The 11,453-nt window shown below is 44.5% G+C and overlaps 1 protein-coding gene across 5 annotated transcripts in view; it reads left to right on the top strand.

Moving 5' to 3' along the window:
* The first annotated feature begins 754 nt into the window (after positions 1–754).
* Positions 755–11,453, top strand: part of RGS6 (regulator of G protein signaling 6) — a 541,519-nt gene continuing 530,820 nt past the window's right edge. Inside the window, exon 1 of one of the 5 annotated variants that reach the window (XM_045072838.1) lies at positions 755–1,201. The gene's annotated coding sequence lies outside the window, so the exon portion shown is untranslated. The remainder of the gene's footprint in view (positions 1,202–11,453) is intronic. The other 4 variants (XM_045072844.1, XM_045072849.1, XM_045072851.1 and 1 more) reach the window with 4 other exon arrangements.

Below are 11,453 nucleotides of genomic sequence, written 5' to 3'. Positions count from 1 at the left end.
TAAATATCCGGTTTCAAAGATCCCACATTAAAGGATGTCTTCTGTTCAAATTACCCTTCCTCATTTTCTGTCTTCAACTTTTTTCTTTTTCCCCCAAGAATATTTGCAGAGTTAATTTTTCTTAAAAATTCTTTTGTGGTGTTCCAGATACGAATGATCATAAAATATTCCAAATGCAGCACGTTGTGTCAATGTTGAATCGATAAAAATAACGAGGTTAGTAACAATATCCCTGACGATCGCGGTGGCCCATTTTAATTTAGGGGGCGCCAAGCACACGTCGGCGATTCCAAGCTACCGGGCAAGATCACTTCGGACCTGGAATCCCTTAGACAACCTTGACGCCACTGAAGTTTCCAGACGCGGCCAGCTCTCGGGACTGACCAAAGGAGACTCCGCGTCGCTGAGCCAGTCTGCCAGTTTTCTCGGACGCAGCTAAAGTGCAGGAATTTCTAGGCTTTCCCTGGCTCGTGCACATCACAATCACAGTCGGCGGCATCCGTGGCGCTGGGAGCAGGTGAGCCCCGCGGACGCGCGCAGGTGCCTCGGCCCCTCCCGGCCCCCGCCCCGGCCCGTGCCCAGACCCCACCCCGACCCCGCCCCGGCCCCGCCCCGCGCCGTGCGACTCGGGGCCCAGGTGCCGGCGCCCAGGTGCGCGCGGCGCGGGGTTGCAGCTCTGCTAGACACCCGACAGCGGGCGCCGCTGCGGCGGTTCGCGAGCGGCGGAGCCGAGCGACTTCGAGAGTTGGGGCAGCTCCTGCGCCCGGCCCTGCTCGCGGCGAGAGCTCCGCCCGGCTCCGGCTTCCCCCAGCTGCGGAAACCCGCGGGCGCCGAGGGGGCGGACCGATCTCCGCGGACCCCGGCGTCCTGGGGCGGCCGAGGCGGGCGAGGGCCGAGCGCCGGAGACCCCGAGCGCCCCGCGCCCCAGGCACCATGCGACCCGCCGCGCCTCCTCGCCGGCCCCGGGCTTCGCTCTCCGCTCGCTGAGCCCCGCGCTGGCCACCGCGGCAAGTCGCAAAGACGAGGCGGGTCTCTGGAGAGCAGCGGGGACACCGCCTCGGACGTCCCCTCCGCCCCACAGAGGCTGCGGGTCCCTCGTTCTCTGGGCTTCTCTAGCTTTTCCATGAACCTGGCGCAAGCTTGGCTTTAGGAGAAATTCAGAAGCCGGAGGGGGAGTCAGTGCAATTCTTTGGTTGCTAAGGTAATTGTAGTTGTGACAAAAACGGGCAAGAAACAAATGGGGGGAAAAGATGTTTTAAAACGGTAGACCCCTCCCCCCCATTCATATGTGTTGATTTCATTTCATCTCCTGGGTGTGGATGCTGTCCATTTCAGATGCGTGACAGGTGTCGGTGAGTGCGTGTGTGTGTGTGTGTGTGTGTGTGTGCAGTTTGGGACTGTAGAGGCACGAGCTTACATAAGTGGTTAGGCAAGCTGGCGTGCGGACTTGTGTGGGATGGGTGCAGGTCTGCATATAAATCATGTTCCCGGGTTTCTGGGTGTGAAGCGCTCACTGAGTGGGTCCAGCGCGCAGAGGGGACGCGCTCTGAGGAATTTCCAGTCTTCCGATTTTGTGATCGCAGGTGGGGCACCTTTATCCCAGAAGCAGAGGTTCATTAACTTTTTTTTCTGAAGAAGCTCGCCCTTTGGGGGCTTGGAGGAAAAGAAAAGCGAGTGGTGAGGTGTGGAGGGCAGGGCGGGTGGGAGGTCTGTTCTAGGGGAACGGCTGCAGGGAAGGGGACGGTAAGGTGTTCGCTCTCAGACGGCGACAACCGACCTGGCAGCGTGAAGAGACCTTCTCTGCCGTCCCCGTCAGGTTGTAAACGTGGCCCGATGAGACAGAAAAAAGTGACCCAGAAAATTTAATGTTGTTCAGAATGAAAGCTGTTCTATCTTATCTATTACTATTATTTTTTTAAGTTTGATGGAGTAGGAACATTATTTCTTGAGAAGAGTGATATTTCTGTGTTACAGGTGGAAGATATTTGGGGCTCGTTGGTTTGGGATTGTTTCCTCAGCATTTATCAATGGTTAGAAGCTGGATTTGTAATTTCTAATCAATACCTTTGAGCAGCCCCAAAGTAAAACGGCAGAAACAGGCAGTGTTTATTAGGCAAAACCCAACATCGGACCCTTTTCTCACCAGAGGGGGTTGAGAGATGGAAGAATGCGAACCAGGCTTCTAAGGGTCTGGAGGGAGTTACAGACTGAGCCACAAGTTTGTGTGGGTTCTGTCAAAAAGTGGTTGAAAGGGGACTCTTGTAGGTTTTAGCTTGCTACATTCACAGCAAGGCTTCTATAGACCAACTTCCATAGGCAGATGGGTAATTATATGGAATGGGAGCTAGGGGTTGGAGAAACTTTCTGTAAGTTGTACATTCATATTATTTATTATTATTTATTAATTTTGCAATGGGTGAGACTGCTCTGTGAAAGAAAGTAAGCAGAGAACTGAGGGAAATTTGAGGCTTTTTGACAATGCCCCTCTGTAAGTGAAAGCTTGCGTGCTAAACAGCCAAACCAGAGATAATAAGTTCTTTCTGAGTTCTCTGATACTACTGTCAAGCCAAATTGTTGCATAAGTCTGGTGATCTTAGATACTATAAATGTTGGGGTATAATATATACACCTCATAACTCATTCTTTTCTGAAAGTGTCTGTAAATTCTAGAAATATCAACTGTTGTGAGATATTTTGGTAAAACAGGTAGCCACTAGGATTTCCTTTTCTGTAGTCATCACCTTGGTTAACTTTACTTCTCTGCTTCATTTAAGAGACTTGAATTAACACTCACTGCATTTCTTTTGCTCAGAGTTTCAGTAAAGCAATGCTAGTTTTTCTTCATGTGATGAATTTGTCTTATAAAGTGAAATATTACAGCAGTGTTTTTACGGCAGAAATGTCTCTTTAAATGAGACGGTCCTTATTTATTTGTTTATTTATGACTTCTCGAATGAAGTAACTGATATAGATATTTTTTAATGAGCAAACATTTCTTGATAAAGAAAAAACATTTTCTAAAGGGTATTGAGGACAATGAAATTTGCCAGTAATTTTGGACGTCTTTTTAATCCACAGGGACAGAATTTTATGTGAAAGTAGGATCATTCTGTTTCTTATTTCTCTAATATCCCCCATGCATTTTATCCCCTGAACTCCTAAGATTTTGCCAGGAATTGCTGAACATTCTGTTTTGTGCCAGAGGTTAAACATCAGGGCGGTATGAGTAAGGAGCTATGTGTCACATCAACGTTTTTCAAAAGGGATGCTCTCAGAGATTTCAATAATTGTTTCCTTTACTTCACAGTTAGCTTATCTTAATTCATAGTGCTTTGAACCCAGGAAAGCATTTAACCTCTTCATGTTAGTGCCAGCTGGAAGGAATATATTTACTGAATTTCATCTTCATTGTAACATATGGCATGATATAAATAATTACTACACACACACAGTATCCTGCTGTATGGAGAGAAATGGAATTACAAAATAAACCTTCATGTCGAGTGATTTGGAGGTAACATTTCAAAAAACAGTTTTACTTTTTTTCTCAATTACCAAAGTAATATGTAACCAATGGGAAAAATTCGGAAAAATACAAAGAAAAGGGATTGTAATTCTCCCATGGGAGGTGAACCACAGTTGATATTTCTGCATATTGTATATTTTCCCAGATTTTATTCTGATCACGTTATTCATTGTATTTTTATACTTTTTATACTTCTCTCCCCCAGCCTTCCTAGTTTTCAAATGTTGAAAATGGAACTTGGACTGTTAAAGGTTTGGGAAATTACTGCTAGTTTACTGTATGGTTTTGCTAGATCAGATTTGAATTTTGTTGGTGGTCCTTATTTTCCAAGAGAGGAGTTTCTCTGTTTTTCTGTTTTCTTTGAAAAATGAAGGTTTTTACTTTGGGTTGGAAATACTTAGGGCTCCCCATCAGATTTAGGGATTAAAGTGTCAGAAAAGAAAAAGAACCTTGGCCATGTGTAGGTTTGAGTGTGTGTTTGGAGGGGGGATACCCGAATTCTGGTTTTAATTTCTCCACCTCATGTGGTCTTTGCCCCCTGCCTGTTTCCTCAAAAGATAAATGAAATTTTGAGATTTAGTTAATAAACTAACCTATTTGTTGTTACGATATTTGACGATGATGCTAGTTGTTCAAAGGGTACTTTTGCAAACACAGATGGTTGGGGGTCAACCCCAGAGTCTCTGATGTAATTGGGTCTGGGGTGACACCTGAGAATTTACATTTCTGGCAAGTCCCCAGATGATGCTGACTCTGATGGTCTGGGAATGATATCCAGAACTAGATGACGAGCTCTTTGGGGGAAGAATCCCTTTTTCACGTTTTTTTTTTTAAAGATTTTATTTACTTATTTGACAGAGAGAGATTACAAGTAGGCAGAGAGGCAGGCAGAGAGAGAGAGGAGGAAGCAGGCCCCCTGCTGAGCAGAAAGCCCGATGCGGGACTCGATCCCAGGACCCTGAGATCATGACCTGAGCAGCAGCTTAACCCACTGAGCCACCAGGCGCACCCCCCCCCCCTTTTACACTTTTCTTGGCATCTATCTGCCTAGTGCCCGGCAATGCACCTGCCAGTACGACCTCAGTAAGCATCGGTTGAATCAATATTAGTTTTATCTGTGGGTAAAAACTTTCTTAAATTTGGTCAAGATAAAAAAGGTAACCATCCAAAATTTGGAACCGTTAAGTCTATAGTAAGAGTAATATTCAGTCATGAAACCCAGTTCTTCAGACAGCAAGGAAAGCAAAAGTGCTTACGAGTAGGCCATTAAAATGAACATTTAATGAGTTATCTTAAATAACTCAGAGTACCTGCTTGAAATGTTACAAACTGCAAAGCTTATGTATGCTTCACTGCTGCCTTCCTGACATCTGAAAGAAGCAATTCATTTTCTATCACATGTACATTTCCAAAAGGGTATATGTGTGTAAATTCACTATTAATTATCTTAACTACAAAAGCAGAAGGTCAAGAAAGCAGTGGCCTAGACTCCTCTCCCCAACTGCATCCAGAAGGTAGAACAATAATCATTAGAACATCACAAAATGCGGACCTAAGACTTGGAGAAAACATTCACCTGCGTCAGTCCATGAAACCGATCAGTGGCCACGCCAGAAATCAGACCCAGGCCTGAGTTCTGCCTGACACCCAAGGCTGTTCTTCATTACTTCCCTCTACGGATACTGAATGAATGCATCTGAAGGCCAGGAGAGTCCAGTTGGCCAAAATACCCCAGTTACAATGTTTGATCATCCTTGCATAGCTGCCTTGTGATTAGACAATTAATCCTTCTACCTAGGTGTTAGAAACAGAGGGTGCAGACAACCCCCTTTTTATGGATGGAGACTTAAAAAATATGTAAATATTTGAATAGGAACAAAGTTGATGTTCACATAACCAGCCTATCCAAATAAGTTGTGGAGATCCGCTGTCTTGGTCTCTGTAAATGCTTAGGAAAACCGTAAAAGGAAAAAGCCACCTTTAAGTTTTTAGGGAGTAAGTTCCCTTATCCCCTTATTATTCCCTAGTGTCTGCTCTACCCAGGAAGATATTTTCTTGCCAGGAGGGCTTTGCACCACAAGCAGAGCCCTCTCCGATGATGGCTGCTTGAACCTGCATGAAGGGGAATTAGCGTGGCTGCCCTCTGGAGGACCCAGGGCCCCTGTACTGTGCTCCCCGACACCTGGCCAGCTCTGAGCCCAGACAGAGACCTGACACTGGTGGCTCTTGAACTAATAGAACAGGAAATTAAGAACCCTGTTGATTGGGTTTCTGAACCTCAGTTTCCTCATCTGTAGAACAGAGATAACAAAGTGCTCCTGGAGTGTGCTTGGTTAGGAGGAAAAGAGAACTCACATAGCGTGCTTCATGAAGGAGGCACCGTGACGCCAGGGGCTGGACCCTGTCACACCGATTGCCTATTTTGTAATAATTTTGATTACTTATTGTTGGTCTGCAGCCCTTGGAGTTTCCTGAGATTAATTGGAAACCTATCTGGGTACAGGAGGGCAAGGAGTCTGGGAAAACAGGTCACACCGGATTGGTAGTTGCAGGTTTAATTGGCAAGGAAATTTACATATGAGCTTTGTCTCCAGCAGCTGCAAGCTAAATAGATCTTCATAATGTGTTGCCTGCCAGAATCTTTAGGTTTTTATAGCAGCCTTGAAGGGGTTCACATATGTATTCAGTCCCGAGGGAGCTCAACAACCCCTTCTTCTCCAAGGGCTGTGTCCTTGGAGATGGCTCCCACCATGGGAACGGGGGTCCCGCAAACATTCCGAGGGCAGGAGAGGGGCTGAGGTGCCTCTGAGGGCCCAGGTCCAGCTCCTGAGTCACCAGGTGGTCATGTCCTCTTGATGACCTCTTCCAACGTGAGTCTTTTGGGAGGTAAATATTTCGGTATAATGGTTGCCCCTTCTTCTGTTCCTGAGGACTTGCTTATATCAGCCTAACATCGGAGGCACTCCCAAGTCCCTTGGAGAACCCTGCTCCGTAGATTTGAGAAGGTTCGTAGGAAACAAGCAGGCCAGACACTAGGTGGAGAGGGTGGAATGGGAAAGATCTGCCTTTGCAGTAGCCAAGGATATGTCTGTTTCCTTGAGCCTGAAGACCATTAATCCCCAGCAGGAAGAGATGTGAAAATGAGGGACTGCTGCTGCCCGGCTGTCTCTTGTGTCAGAATGTGAGCCACCCTCGAGGCAAGGCTGTGTGGTATTTTTCCTCTCTGTCCTTAGTGTCTCTTACAGTGTTCAGTACGGTAGGAGTTTGGTGAATGTTTGCAGAGTTATTGTAGGGTGGCAGCTCTGGGTGGGTGAATGTGGGAGGAAGGATGAACGAGTCTGGTGAATGTTTGCAGAGTTATTGTAGGGTGGCAGCTCTGGGTGGGTGAATGTGGGAGGAAGGATGAACGAGTCTGGGTAGAGATGCACGGACTGGCCAGGGTAGGGGGGCATGGGCTGGAGCAGGTGGAGGTGCAGGGTGCACGTAGTTATTATTTCGTTCCTATTGTTTCCTTGATTTTGCCTGGCTAGATAACCTGGGGTTGATGATACACTGAGGCTCTCATCCTGGTTTGTAATTTGTAATTATACACTAACATTTGTCTCTCCCCCTGTCTGTGGTCTGCTTTTTTTTTTAACCATGATTTTTTCCTGCACCCAGCACAGGGCCACACACGTAGTCAGTGCTTGGGAAGGCACTTGTTGGTTTCCTAAATAAAAAGTTGCCAGGCCTACAAAGCTATGGATCTATAACAAAGAAATAGACTGATAATACTCAGCACTTGTAAAGCTTTTTGTAGATCACAGCCTCTTAACAAGAATTAGGTGTTATTACTCCCATTTTATGAGTAAGAAGACTGAGGCTGAAAAAGAGGTTCGGCCACATGCCCTATGTCAGAGAGGTATTGACTAGAGAGAAACTGAGAGATTTAAACTCCAATCTCATCTGACCACAAAGTTCCAGGTCTCTCTGATGTATCACAAACAAAGGGTAGACTGAGTCCCTACCCTTGAGATCACATCAGTTATCTTGGAAAAATAATAGAGATAAATAGAAAATTAACAGTGAAGGATGATAAAGGGCAGTTTAGGGGAAAATGCATGGGATTTCATAAGCAGATTCGGTAGCAAATAGATTACAAAAACAGTAAGCATTTCAGTGTAGAGAGACAATACCGTATAATCGGAGCTGGTAGAGACAGGCTTTGGGAACGAGGTAGAAATTTCATAGGTGAAGAGAAGGATAACAGCAAGCTTTGCAGGTGGAGGAGTTGATAATTGGTGAGTAAAGCAATTATTGTTTGCTTTCAGAGTTAAGAGCCCATTTCTTGGGAAACCTGGGGACCTCTGACTTATTTTTGATAGAAACATGGGTACCAGACAACACTTCCCTTTTTTTTCTAAAAGCAAAACAACCCACCCATGTGTGATGAGGAATGGTGTGTGACACTGAACTCCCGGGTTCGGAAGGCATTAGGATCAGGTGAGGACTGTGTTAAAGCAAAGGGTATGTGCTGCTCAGAAAGCCTGTATTGCCATACATTTTTAATCATTAGCAACTAATTTCAACTGGAAAAATATTGTATAGATGTACATTGCCCGGTCCAACCTGAACACAATGGCTTTGTTTTTCATGTTTGTGGCCTCTCTGGAAGAAAGACAACAACTCGAAAATATGTCCAAAGTATTTTTCCCTTAAGCTGCTGTGTAAGTGCTACTGTGTTCAGATTCCAAACCAAGCAGGAAGATGCCATTATATCATTTTGCTGACCATACTTCCTAAAACAAAGACTGATTCAGCAGCTGGTCAAAATAGAAAGGATGCCTTCACAAAGAATAAATTTATTGATTATATTTTAGAATTTTTTTTCTTTTTTAGGGGAAGGCACTTTACCTTTTAGAATGGCAGATAGTTTAGGGGCTTGGCTGCTGGCTGGCTTCCACCAGAACCCCGGGGTCTGTGACATTGGACACAGTAGCTCAACACTATTGATCCACATTCTCCCCGAATACAGAATAGGGTTGAGAAATTGTGAGAGCTCTGAGGGCATTAATGAAAGAGAGATTGTTCCTGGAAATCTGTGGTTAGGCAGCTCTTAGTTGGGGTGGGTGGGGTTTTTACCCCAGGGCATTTCTATGGTCTCTGCTGCTATTCCCTGCTTTTTGCCCGGTTTGTCCTCTTTGGCAGTAGGTCCTACTGCCCTACACCCTTTTCTAGATCATGATTAATCAGGTATGATGGCTCCTGCTTTCAAGAAGTTTAAAATTCTGTGGGGGGAGAAAAGAGAAACAGAATGTGGTAAGACAGGCACATATAAGGATGGGGGAGGCATTACTGGGAGATTTCATTGAAGACATTGGTGGATGAATTGGACGTTTGATAACCAATGGTTTTGGGGCCTGCAGAGATGGGGGCAGAGGACAGAGTTGGCAAGGGTGTTCTTGAGGCATTTCAATGTAGGTAAAAGGATAGAGGTGACAAAGTGTGCAAAGAACATCTCCCTCTTGAGAATCAGGTCCTTAAAAACCTATCAGGCAGGAGAAGTCCATGTTGATGAGCTGAAAATTTAAGGGGAGACAGGGACAGGGGAAATCTAGGTGGTAAGCAAACTGTTTAATGAATATTTATGCTTATCAAAAGTGAAAAGAGAAAACAGGGCATTGTGAGTGACATTTTCCCCACCTTCTGTTGGTAATAGAGGGTGTGCCACAGTGAACTTCTAGTTCTTGCTGTATTCTAGGAGATCACGCCTCTGCTGAAATGCTCATAAGTAGTTTTGCTTCTTAGAGTCAATGCACAATTCCCCTACAAATAAATGGGTATTTCCTTGCCCAGTGTCAGGCTGTCTGTCCAAAGGTTCAATGCTGTTCTGACGTTTTGACTGCGAGCTTGACCGCTGACTCCCGGATCTTCCTGTGGCTCAAGGGTAAAGTGGATGAATCTGGGATAAACCTTACTTAACTTGCGTGGCAGAACTGATTAGGAAGTTCTCAGATGTCTCACCCCAACGTGTAGCGTATTCAGCTTCTTGCCAAAGCATATGTTGTCAATTCCAGGTTTTCATTTCTTTGGCTTCCTGTAGCTTTCAAAAGCTTCTCTGCGAAAACCGCTTCCCCTGCCTGCCATCTGCCTTACAACTTCCCTCCCCCACTTTACAAAATCTGTGTCTAAGCCCCAGTTTCTTGTATTCTCTAATTATCTGTACCAGGAATGACCTGTTGGCTCTCAAATGTGTATTTGGAAGTAGAACTTTGCTTATTGGAAATTCTTGGTTGGGGTAAATTTCCCTGGGGATGAGATTAGATATGTTGTTGGTCATAGGAAGATGGACAGTGGTTGACAAGACTAGAAATTCAAATTGGGTCCAGTCTATTGGGACTTGAATGTCACATATATACCTAGTGGTCAGGGTGATAACGGATATTCAGGGTTTTCTGGCATAGAGAAAAAAACAAACTAAAAGAACTGAATTAAAGCAAAATTTAAACCAACTCAAAGAAAGGTATTTATGTGACTCATACATTTGGGAATTCAGGCATGGCTGGATCCAGGAACTTCAGAGGTACTATCAGCATTCTTAACTTGATACCCCATTATCTTGATTTCTTTCTTTGGTGACACTAGAGAAAAAGAAGATGATCACTAATATCCCTGTCCTTATATTCTTTTCACACTGTCCCTCACACAGAAGGGGTCTTCTTTCTTCCAGTGTCCTTATCTCAGTCTCAGGGAAGGACCCTGATTGATCTAATTTGATCCAATCAGTATGTCCAGTGATACAGCATACTCTGGCCAGGATAGTTCCCTGGGCCCACCTTTCCCTATCTGAACAAGCAAATATGAGAACAAAAAATACACTGGGCAGTGAGAAACAGTAACTGCCCCAGTCTTCTCACCTGGCTGAAGGACTTCCGGTTTTATGTGCTGAACAGTGGAATGAATACAGAGTGTTTCAGGCACTGTTTGAGAATCCTGAGACCCTTTATATAAGAGTCAGAAAATGTCATTATCCAAAATAAAGCTTTCGGATAATGTGAAACATTCCCTCAATTGTGCATTTCTAATCTCGCTTCACTTCTGTACCATCTTTCTTATTCAAGGATTACTGCTTCTGATCTACAGCTGCCACGCACAAATGCCAGAGAGAGTGGATATAGTGGCGACAGACACGACCTCTGGCTCCCATCATCCCTACAACCCTACAGTTCTCTCACTTTTTGCACTGCTAACTCCGGGACAACTCAGGTGTCACCTTGAGAACAAGAGATGCTATATTCTTCTTCTCTCAGAATATTTGCACTATTCTTTTTTAAACATACAATTTTAGAGAATAAGACATCAAGAAAAGTACATAAATCATTGCTTAATAAATTTTCAAACAGTAAATATATCCATATTATCACTCCTGGATCAAGAGAGAGAATATTACCATTCCCTTGGAAGATGCCCCACGATGCTCCCTCCTAGTAACTACACCCTCTCCTTCCTTAGTGGTAACTATTAACCTCATTTCTAATACCATGGTGTTCCAACTTATTGGGAGTATTCCAGATGTATATGGAATTATAATATATGTATATCCCCCTCCCTTTTTGTGGCTTCTTGTGCACAATATTGTTTGAGAGGGTCCTCCATGTTACTAGCGGAACTAGTTTTTGTTGCTATATAGCAAAACCCACTTTGTGATATTTTATAGATTGTTTATCTGCTGTTTGTTGATGGGCATTTGGGAATTTCCAGTTTGGGGCTACTGAATAATGAATGATGAGTAATGCTGCTCTTAACTGTTTTGTGTGTGTGTTTGGTGTACATATGAAAGCATTTCTTTTTGGTATATGCCTAAGACTGCATTGCTGGGATGTGGGGTACATACATCCAACTTAGTAAGTTCTTACAAGGAGTTTTCCTAGGTGGTTTTACCAGCTTC

This window comes from Mustela putorius, unplaced genomic scaffold (genome assembly GCF_011764305.1).
Source record: "Mustela putorius furo isolate JIRA1106 unplaced genomic scaffold, ASM1176430v1.1 tig00000129_pilon_pilon_pilon, whole genome shotgun sequence".
In the NCBI taxonomy this organism is placed as follows: domain Eukaryota; kingdom Metazoa; phylum Chordata; class Mammalia; order Carnivora; family Mustelidae; genus Mustela; species Mustela putorius.
Note: the sequence above shows the minus strand (reverse complement) of the source record. Positions and strands in the feature narration are given on the sequence as shown.